This window comes from Aegilops tauschii, chromosome 1, assembly GCF_002575655.3.
Source record: "Aegilops tauschii subsp. strangulata cultivar AL8/78 chromosome 1, Aet v6.0, whole genome shotgun sequence".
Lineage (NCBI taxonomy): Eukaryota > Viridiplantae > Streptophyta > Magnoliopsida > Poales > Poaceae > Aegilops > Aegilops tauschii.
This window is the reverse complement of record NC_053035.3, coordinates 377,497,043-377,505,180: the sequence shown is the minus strand read 5'-3', so window position 1 is coordinate 377,505,180 and position 8,138 is coordinate 377,497,043.

Below are 8,138 nucleotides of genomic sequence, written 5' to 3'. Positions count from 1 at the left end.
GAACCGCAGCACCCTCACCAATTCCTCCGATGAAGCCGAGGCCAACTCGGCGCCACTAAGGAGGTTCTGCACTCACCGCTGCATTTTATCTTTTATTCGATCTCACGGGGCTGCCGGTGCTCGATACCGAGCAAACATGGCGTGTCTCCATCGACGGCGCCGTCGCCAGCCACATCATCCACGACGTCTCTCCCCCATGTCGTTGCTTCCTTGGCGGCGACTTCCACAACGGCACTAGCTGCAGCTGCTCCGGCTCTCGCTCGTGCTGCATCTCTGTTCTTGCTGTCGGTCGCGCTGCTGCACTGCTCCTGCTTTCGTTCGTCCGGCTGCTTTGCTCTTGCTCTCGCTTGCGCTGCTGCTGCTGCACGACCTTCTGCAGCTACAGGAGTTGCTGCTTTAGCACTCGCTCGCGGTGCTACTGCATGACTTGCTCTCTGCTAGTGCGTTCCCTGCTCGAGCGTCTGCTGATTTAGATCACTGCTTCTCTGCTACTAGTGCTCGAACGCCCTAAACATCTATTGCAATGCTCTGTTACTAGTTCAATCAGTTTCGACAGTAAAATTCAGTTTCGACTGTGAAGTTCATTTTCTTCAGTTAAGTTCAGAGTGAACAGTACTTACAGCATCTGTCGGAGCGGCCATGGCGCGGCTGATGCGTTTTACATCTAGCACTTTTTGGTGATGTATTTTACATCATCTATTGCAGATGATATTAGGGTCCCACTTCAAATTAACGTTGTCTGTCTTGTCATGCTTCAGCCTCGTCGCCGTACACCTTAGCGGAGCTGCTCCAATGACGGAACCATCACAGCGGAGCAGTACCCTCGGCGCCGTTTCCAGAGGCCTGGGATCTTCTTCCCCGCCTCCGACAGTCACACCAGCATCATCACCATCCTCCACGTCCAACCCAATGATGCTGAGGTCCACAAGGCTATGCCAAAGAGGTTGTACACTCATCACATCACTTTGTTTCTCCATTCCTCTATTCTTCCAATTCATGTGAGCCAAACACCCAGGTTGACTGAAATCCTATGTTTCCAAATGCTCTGTTTTGCACGTGCATTCCTATCCTATTCCTGTGTTTTTCCTGTCCCTGCGTTTATAGAATCCTCCAATTCTAAGGAGCCCTTACAGATTTACTTCATTTTCAGATAGGCGTCAAAGAAAACTCTGTGTGTTATGTCCTGCTCCTGCCGTGCCGTCATCCACCCCACCTGAGGTGCACCATCGACAGAAGCGTTCACTGCAACAGAGATCCCCCCTGCAGACTTCCTTTCGCCGCCTCAGATCATCTTCCCCGTTGCCGGCAGCCACGCCAACTGCATTACCATCATCGACTGAGCAGATGAACCTGAGGACTACACAGTTCCGGAAGAGAGGTCGCAGTCTTTCGTGTTTGCTTACGTTATACATCGGTTATTATTACCTGCTACTTTATCGTTCAATCTTGAGTTTTGAATTGCCCATGGGTCTCATATCGAGCCATCAACGAATAGTATCTGTCTACTATCTGGTTCATCTGGGGTCTTCTATGTGGTTCATGTTGGGTGGGCAACAAACAATAGATGATCCATTGTCTATCTTTTTAAACTGAAGCTATAATCTACATGCTATCATTAGTTTTGGATCCATCCACTCGTTTGCTACCATCAGTCTTGATTTTTGCATGCACCCCTTAGGCCTTACAAAATCTAACTATTTTTTTATTATGCATGTCAGATATTGTACACAATCGTACTGAACGTGTAGAGAAGAAGAGAAGACCGTTGCGTGCGAATATAATGTCATGCAGACGCCGCTCCATGGTGGGCGAAGTGGCCCCCCCTCCTGCATTTCCAGATTGTATTCCAGAGGAAGATAACTATTCAGATGGAGATTCAGAAGGAGCCGACCATGCCTGTTTACCACCTGAGGTGTTTGCTCTAACCTGGCATGCTGATGTTGGTCATATCATGCATATGGCGCCTTGCATTGCTTACATTATACATCTTATATGTCATCGGCTTAGTTTAGATTTTCTTTGTGTGAATGCCACCTGTTTGGTTTCTATATCATACTCCCACCATTCCTAAATATTTGTCTTTTTAGAGATTTCAACAAGTGACTACATACGGAACAAAATGAGTGAATCTACACTCTAAAATATGTCTATATATATCCGTATGTGGTAGTCCATTTGAAATCTCTAAAAAGACAAATATTTAGGAACGGAGGGAGTATATGGGAATTATGCAATGCCATCTTCTTTAGCCAGGCATCATATACGTGAATCATGCAATGCCATCCTGTTTAGCCAGTCATCGTATATGTGAATTGTATTGTGCCATATTTTTTTCCATAATGTATTCCATTTGTCAACAATGTTTATACATTCATCTACTCTTCCTGTGCATCAGCCATTTGAGTCGGTCATGGGAAAATCTGGAGTGAAAACAAGGTCTTCTGAGCAGTTAGTGCTACCTGTCGATGCAGATTTCTTGCTGGTTACAGATAGCTCCTCAGAGGAGGATTCAGAGAGAGATGACCAGTCGTATCCCCCCCGAGGTGCATGCTCTAACCTGGCTGGGTTATATTGCTCATATCATGCATATGGTGTCTTGCATTGCCATGCCATCTGCTTAGATTAGACATGCTTTGTGTGAATGCCTCCTGTTTGCTTTCTATATCAGATATGTGAATTATGCAATGCCATGTTTTTCAGCCAGTTATCATATATGTGAATTATGCACCGCCATGGAGCCAGGCATCATATATGTGAATTATCTCATGCCATCTTTTTTTTCATTACGTATTCCATTTGTCGACAATCTGTGTATATTGAACTACTCTTCATGTGTATCAGCCATTTGAGCCGGTTATGGAAAAATCTGGAGTGAAAACAAGGTCTTCAGAGCAGGCAATGGTACCTGTTGAAGCATATATCTCGATGGTCACAGGGAGCTCCTCAGAGGAGGATTCAGAGACAGATGACCAGTCCTATATCCCACCTGAGGTGTATGCTCTAAGTTGCAATGTTTATATTTCTCATATGATGCATATGGTGTCTTGCATTGCTTAGTTTAGACATCATATGCACAATATTGAATTCTATCTGCTTAGTTTAGAGATCATACATGCGAGTGCCAGCTGCTTAGTATATGAATCAATTATGTCAATTATATCATGCCGTCCTGTATACTTAGACAACATGTATGTGAATTATTTCATCCCAACCTATTTTAGAAAGACATCATATAGTTTTGTCATGTCATCCTGTTTAGGTACTCATCATATGTTGAATTATGCCATTATATCCTGTTAAGTTATCCATCATATATCTAAAACTGTGTCATGCTATCCTGTTTAGTTAGGCATCATATATGTGAAATTGTGTCATGCTGTCCTGTTTGGTTAGACAACATATATGTGAATTACCACATCTGTCTATCATACAATGTCTGTACGTTCAATTTCTTTTCTTGTTTATCAGCCATTTGAATTGGAGGGGGGGATGGCAGTATCTAAGGGAGCAAAAACCCGTTCTTCACAAAAGACAGTGCTACCCGTCGATGCAGATAGAACCATGGTTGTACTGGCCCACAAACTAGCCCCACCACACATAATCGAGACTCTTCCAGATTGCACACTTACACCGTTGGGCAGAGAACCAGCTACAACCCATCTAACCGCAACCCCAGCGGATAGTAACCCACTTATAGTTGACAAAGCACCATGTCCACCACAGAGTACCCCCACACGAGCAGTTTGTAAAGCTACTGCAGTGCCCAAAGCACGAAGACCACCACAGCTAACCCAAACTCCACGTTTAAAGCAGAGGAGCAACTGTTCTCAGGTCAGATTCCGTAGCTATGGTCCATACTCCTTTGCTGTTGCATCACTGTATTTACTCATACCAACTACTTTCGAATTTGAAGGATCCAATTGAAACTCAAATGGCGCAACAGGTATGTTTTAAACCTATTTCTTTAACTGGATTGCTGTTCTAACTTCTTGCTCTATGTTGATTTCAGTTTAAGTTGTATAAACAGTTATGTTCTCATGTGATGCACATTACAAGTGCTGCCAATGCTGTGTAGTTTCTCACACTTATATTCTGTCTATGCTGCTGTGTCTTAAAAATATATGAGCTGAACTGTGTCTCTATCTTGATTAGGGAACATAAACTAGAATGATATGGACAATACAGTGACCATAGTACATAGATATATGTTTGTTTCATGCTGTTATCCTGTCCACCTTACTACTGAACCGGTTTACCAAAATGAGTTTCGTATACTACAAGCTAAACCTGTGATGTGTCTGCTTGTTTCTCTTGTAGTATGCAAACAGAATATTGGAGAAGAGCACCCCACTATGCAATGGTAGAGAAAGTAATGCAGATAAGGTTCAAGATAGTGAGACAACCCTGTTGGTCTCCAAGAAAGGTGATAAAAACGATCTTGTAGACAATGAGAAAACCCCACAGTCCTGCGTTGATGTAGTGTTCGAGTTACTGGCCAGTACCGCTGGCACAAGCTCTTTGAACTCGCTGCCTGAATCACTTCGGCTTCTTCAGTCTCAGCTACAAGCTGAAAGGCATCAGTCAGCTGTGCTGCGGCAAGAAGCCAAAGGACTGAGGAAGTCCCTGCAGAATTCAGATGCGTACTTTCTTGTGCAACAGCAAGCGCTGGAGGATTTAAGCGCCAAACAAGAGAAAGTTAATAAGCTTGCTAAGCATCTTGCCAGCATTATGGGTACCCAGGATATTGTTTCTTGAACTCTTCTGAAGTGGTTTCAGTTCTGGACTTGTTTTGCTGCGGCGTTTATATGCTGCTTTGTTCCCTATATTTGCACTGGTGGCGAACTTTGATGCCCAGTGGATGTAATATGTGTAATAGCCGTGATAGCCTAGCATAAGTTGCTTGCTTATTTATTTCCTTGTTGTCTTGTTTATTTGTTTGCTTGTAGTCAGTGCAGTTCTTTTTCCGCGGTTTGCTAGTGGCTGCAATAACCTATTTTTTAAAACTAGGCCACAATAACCATGGGCTAATATTTACTGTAGTGACACTGGGCCTCCTACGGGCCGTAGAAACAGTGGGCCTTCTACGGGCCGTAGAAACAGTAGGCCTTCTACGGGCCGTAGAAACAATGGGCCTTCTACGGGCCATAGAAACAATGGGCCTTCTATGGGGCGTATCATCAATGGGCCTTATACGGGCCGTATGATCGATTGGCCAAACATGGGCCAATAACAGGCCGCATTATGGCCGTAAACGGGCTAGAGTTGGAATCGTCCGTTCATGGGCCGACCATAACGGGCCATCGTTAATAGGCCGTATTTGATGACGCTATGAAAACGGCCCAACGTATTAACGGACCACAAACGGGCCGACTGTAACCACGGGTGAATTTGGCCCACAAGCAGAAAATGACAGTAACGGGCCGTAAGTAAACGAATGCTGGAAATGAGCCCAAGAATAAATGGGCTCCGAGAAGGCCGAAAGATAACATGGGCTGGAAACGGCCCAACGGAATAACGGGCCGTTAATGGGTATAAAGCGATACACTGTTCATTACGGGCCAGTTTCACCACGGGCCGTTAATGGGTGTAAAGTGATACATTGTTCATTACGGGCCAGTTTCACCATGGGCCGTTAATAGGCCAAGAGTTACATAGGGCCTCATATGGGCCGAAAGATGTCATGGGCCATACATGGGCCAGAAGTGAAAATGGGCTGGAATCATATTGAATGGCCTAGATGACACTACTGGGCCTAATTCGGATAGGGCGTAACGGGCCTTGCGTTAGTGGGCTGTAAATGGGCTATATGCGAACAGGCCATTAACAGGCTTTCCATGGGCTGGCCCGCCACCTTTTGACCAAGTCAAACGGGCCGGCCTTTTCACAGGAATGGGCCTCTGTTGGGCCGTGCCATGTGTCGACGTATCATAGGTGCCTTTTGTCCAATGAGTGGATGACATTTGTCCCAACAATGAGCCGACACGTGGATAATCCCCATTGGTCGGGGCTGTTAACGGGTTATCGGATCGAAAACCCGACCCGATAGCTTAATGGCGTTCCGTTATGGTGGATGCCACGTGTCGGTCACCCTTGACGAAAGCACTTCTGTGATGCGCGATTTATCGTCATGGAAGTGCACACTTCCGTGATAATAATTTTGGTAATGTCATGGAGCACTTCTACGACAGCACAGGTATGACTATCTTGATTCTGTCATAAAATCGTCATGGATGTACATGCATGACAAAAAACGCGACCTACTGTGACAAACACGTATCATCACGGAAGTGTATTTTTTTGTAGTGTTACTCACCGCACCCGTACACTCTGGTACGTATTACTGCGCCAGGGGCTTCATCACGCCCCGCATTACGGCAATAAAGTCCGAACACTTTTACAGTACAGTTCGGCACCCCGAACTTATAGCAATATATGCATCGGCTCCGAATCATGTCTTTGGTCAATAGTTGCGTTGCCCGGCTCCTGTGCTTACTACCTTACGTTCCGCTATATCGGCTAGGGTAGTAAAGGGAGAACTACTGCGATTGTGTCCTGGTTCTTCCGGACGAGCACCTCAGTAGAGAAAGCCGAAAACTGACTGTCATGATGCGGCGAGAGCTGGTCAGCTGTTCGAGAGGTCTCAAATCCTTAGAGATTTTTTTCGCTTTATGCGAGGAATTGGTTTTTCTCCAATTAGGCGTGTATAGCGCCCCTAGTTCGGCCTTCCAAATACCAGGGGCTTCGCCGAATTTCTCATTGTCAAACTCCTATGGCTAAGTGAGGGTGATAAAGGCCGTATAGTCTGATTGCCTTGTTCGTTGCGCTAAACACCTCCTTTAAGAACCAGAATGTGGAGTAAATAGTGTTTAGATTTATCCCGAACACCCCCGTACTATCTACGTGGGGGCAGAAGCCGATGACTAGCCAACCCTCAGATTTCATAAACGGTCGCACAGGAGGTAAAATTTTAAAAATCACAAGCATTATATTACATAACGATCTTGTTTCATACTACAAGACAGGGTAACCCGAATGTTTTCATGGGAATATAATGCCCTTCGCACATTGCTCCGCCACAAGGCGGGACCCTTCCAGGACACTATCAAAATATAGCTCGGGCCGACGATGCTCCTTGCCCTCAGGCGGCCCCTCGGTCATCAGCTTCTTGGCATCCATCTTCGCCTAGTGCATCTTGACGTGGGCAAATGCCATCCGTGCACCTTCAATGCAGACCGACCGCTTCACGGCTTCAAGCCGTGGGCAGGCACTCACAAGCCGCTTCACAAGTCCGAAGTAGCTGCCGGGCATGGGCTCGGCAGGCCACAGCCGGACTATTAGGTCCTTCATGGCTAGCTCGGCCGACTTGTGCAACTCGACCAGCTGTTTCAGCTGGTCTCTAAAGGGCACCGGATGTTCTGGTCCAAGATATTGAGACCAGAATAGCTTCTCCGTAGACCTCCCTTCTTAGGCTCGATAGAACTCAGCAGCATCTGATACGCTGCGCGACAGATCCGTAAACGCCCCTGGAAAACCCAAATTCGGGTAAGTACAAGGACCGTTTCCTTCGCATACTTGCTTTGCATAGTGAAAGCCTTACCCACCGCAATCTTCTTGGCCGCCTGAATTTCCTGGAGGATGCTCTGGGCTTCGGCTTGGGCATCTTGTGCGCTCTGGCGGCCTTTGCAAGTTCGGACTCTTGCGTCTTAGAATAAAGCTCCAAGGACTCGTACTTTTTGACGATGTCCTGGAGCTCTTGCTGGACCTTGCTGACCCGGGCCTTGTGCTTCTCGCACGCGGTGCGTTCCTTGGCCGCTTTGTCCTCGGCCTCGGCTAACGCCTTCCTGAGGGCTGCCACCTCGGTTGTGGCCCCTAATAAAGTTCGTGACACTTTAGTCAACACGAACCATTCATCCTTTTTAAATATATATGCAGGTTACTGCATACCTTTGTCCGCCAGCTGCTTCTTCATGAGGCCGAGCTCTTCCTCGGCCCGCTCCAGGTTCTGCTTCAGCCCGGAAACCTCCGCAGTATGAGCGGTAGCAGCTAGCAGCGGCGCCTGCTTATTCACATAGACATCTTCTGTTAGACTCCTGCGAAAATTATTTTGATCCTCTGTTCGGCCTTTTCTTCCTGAACAC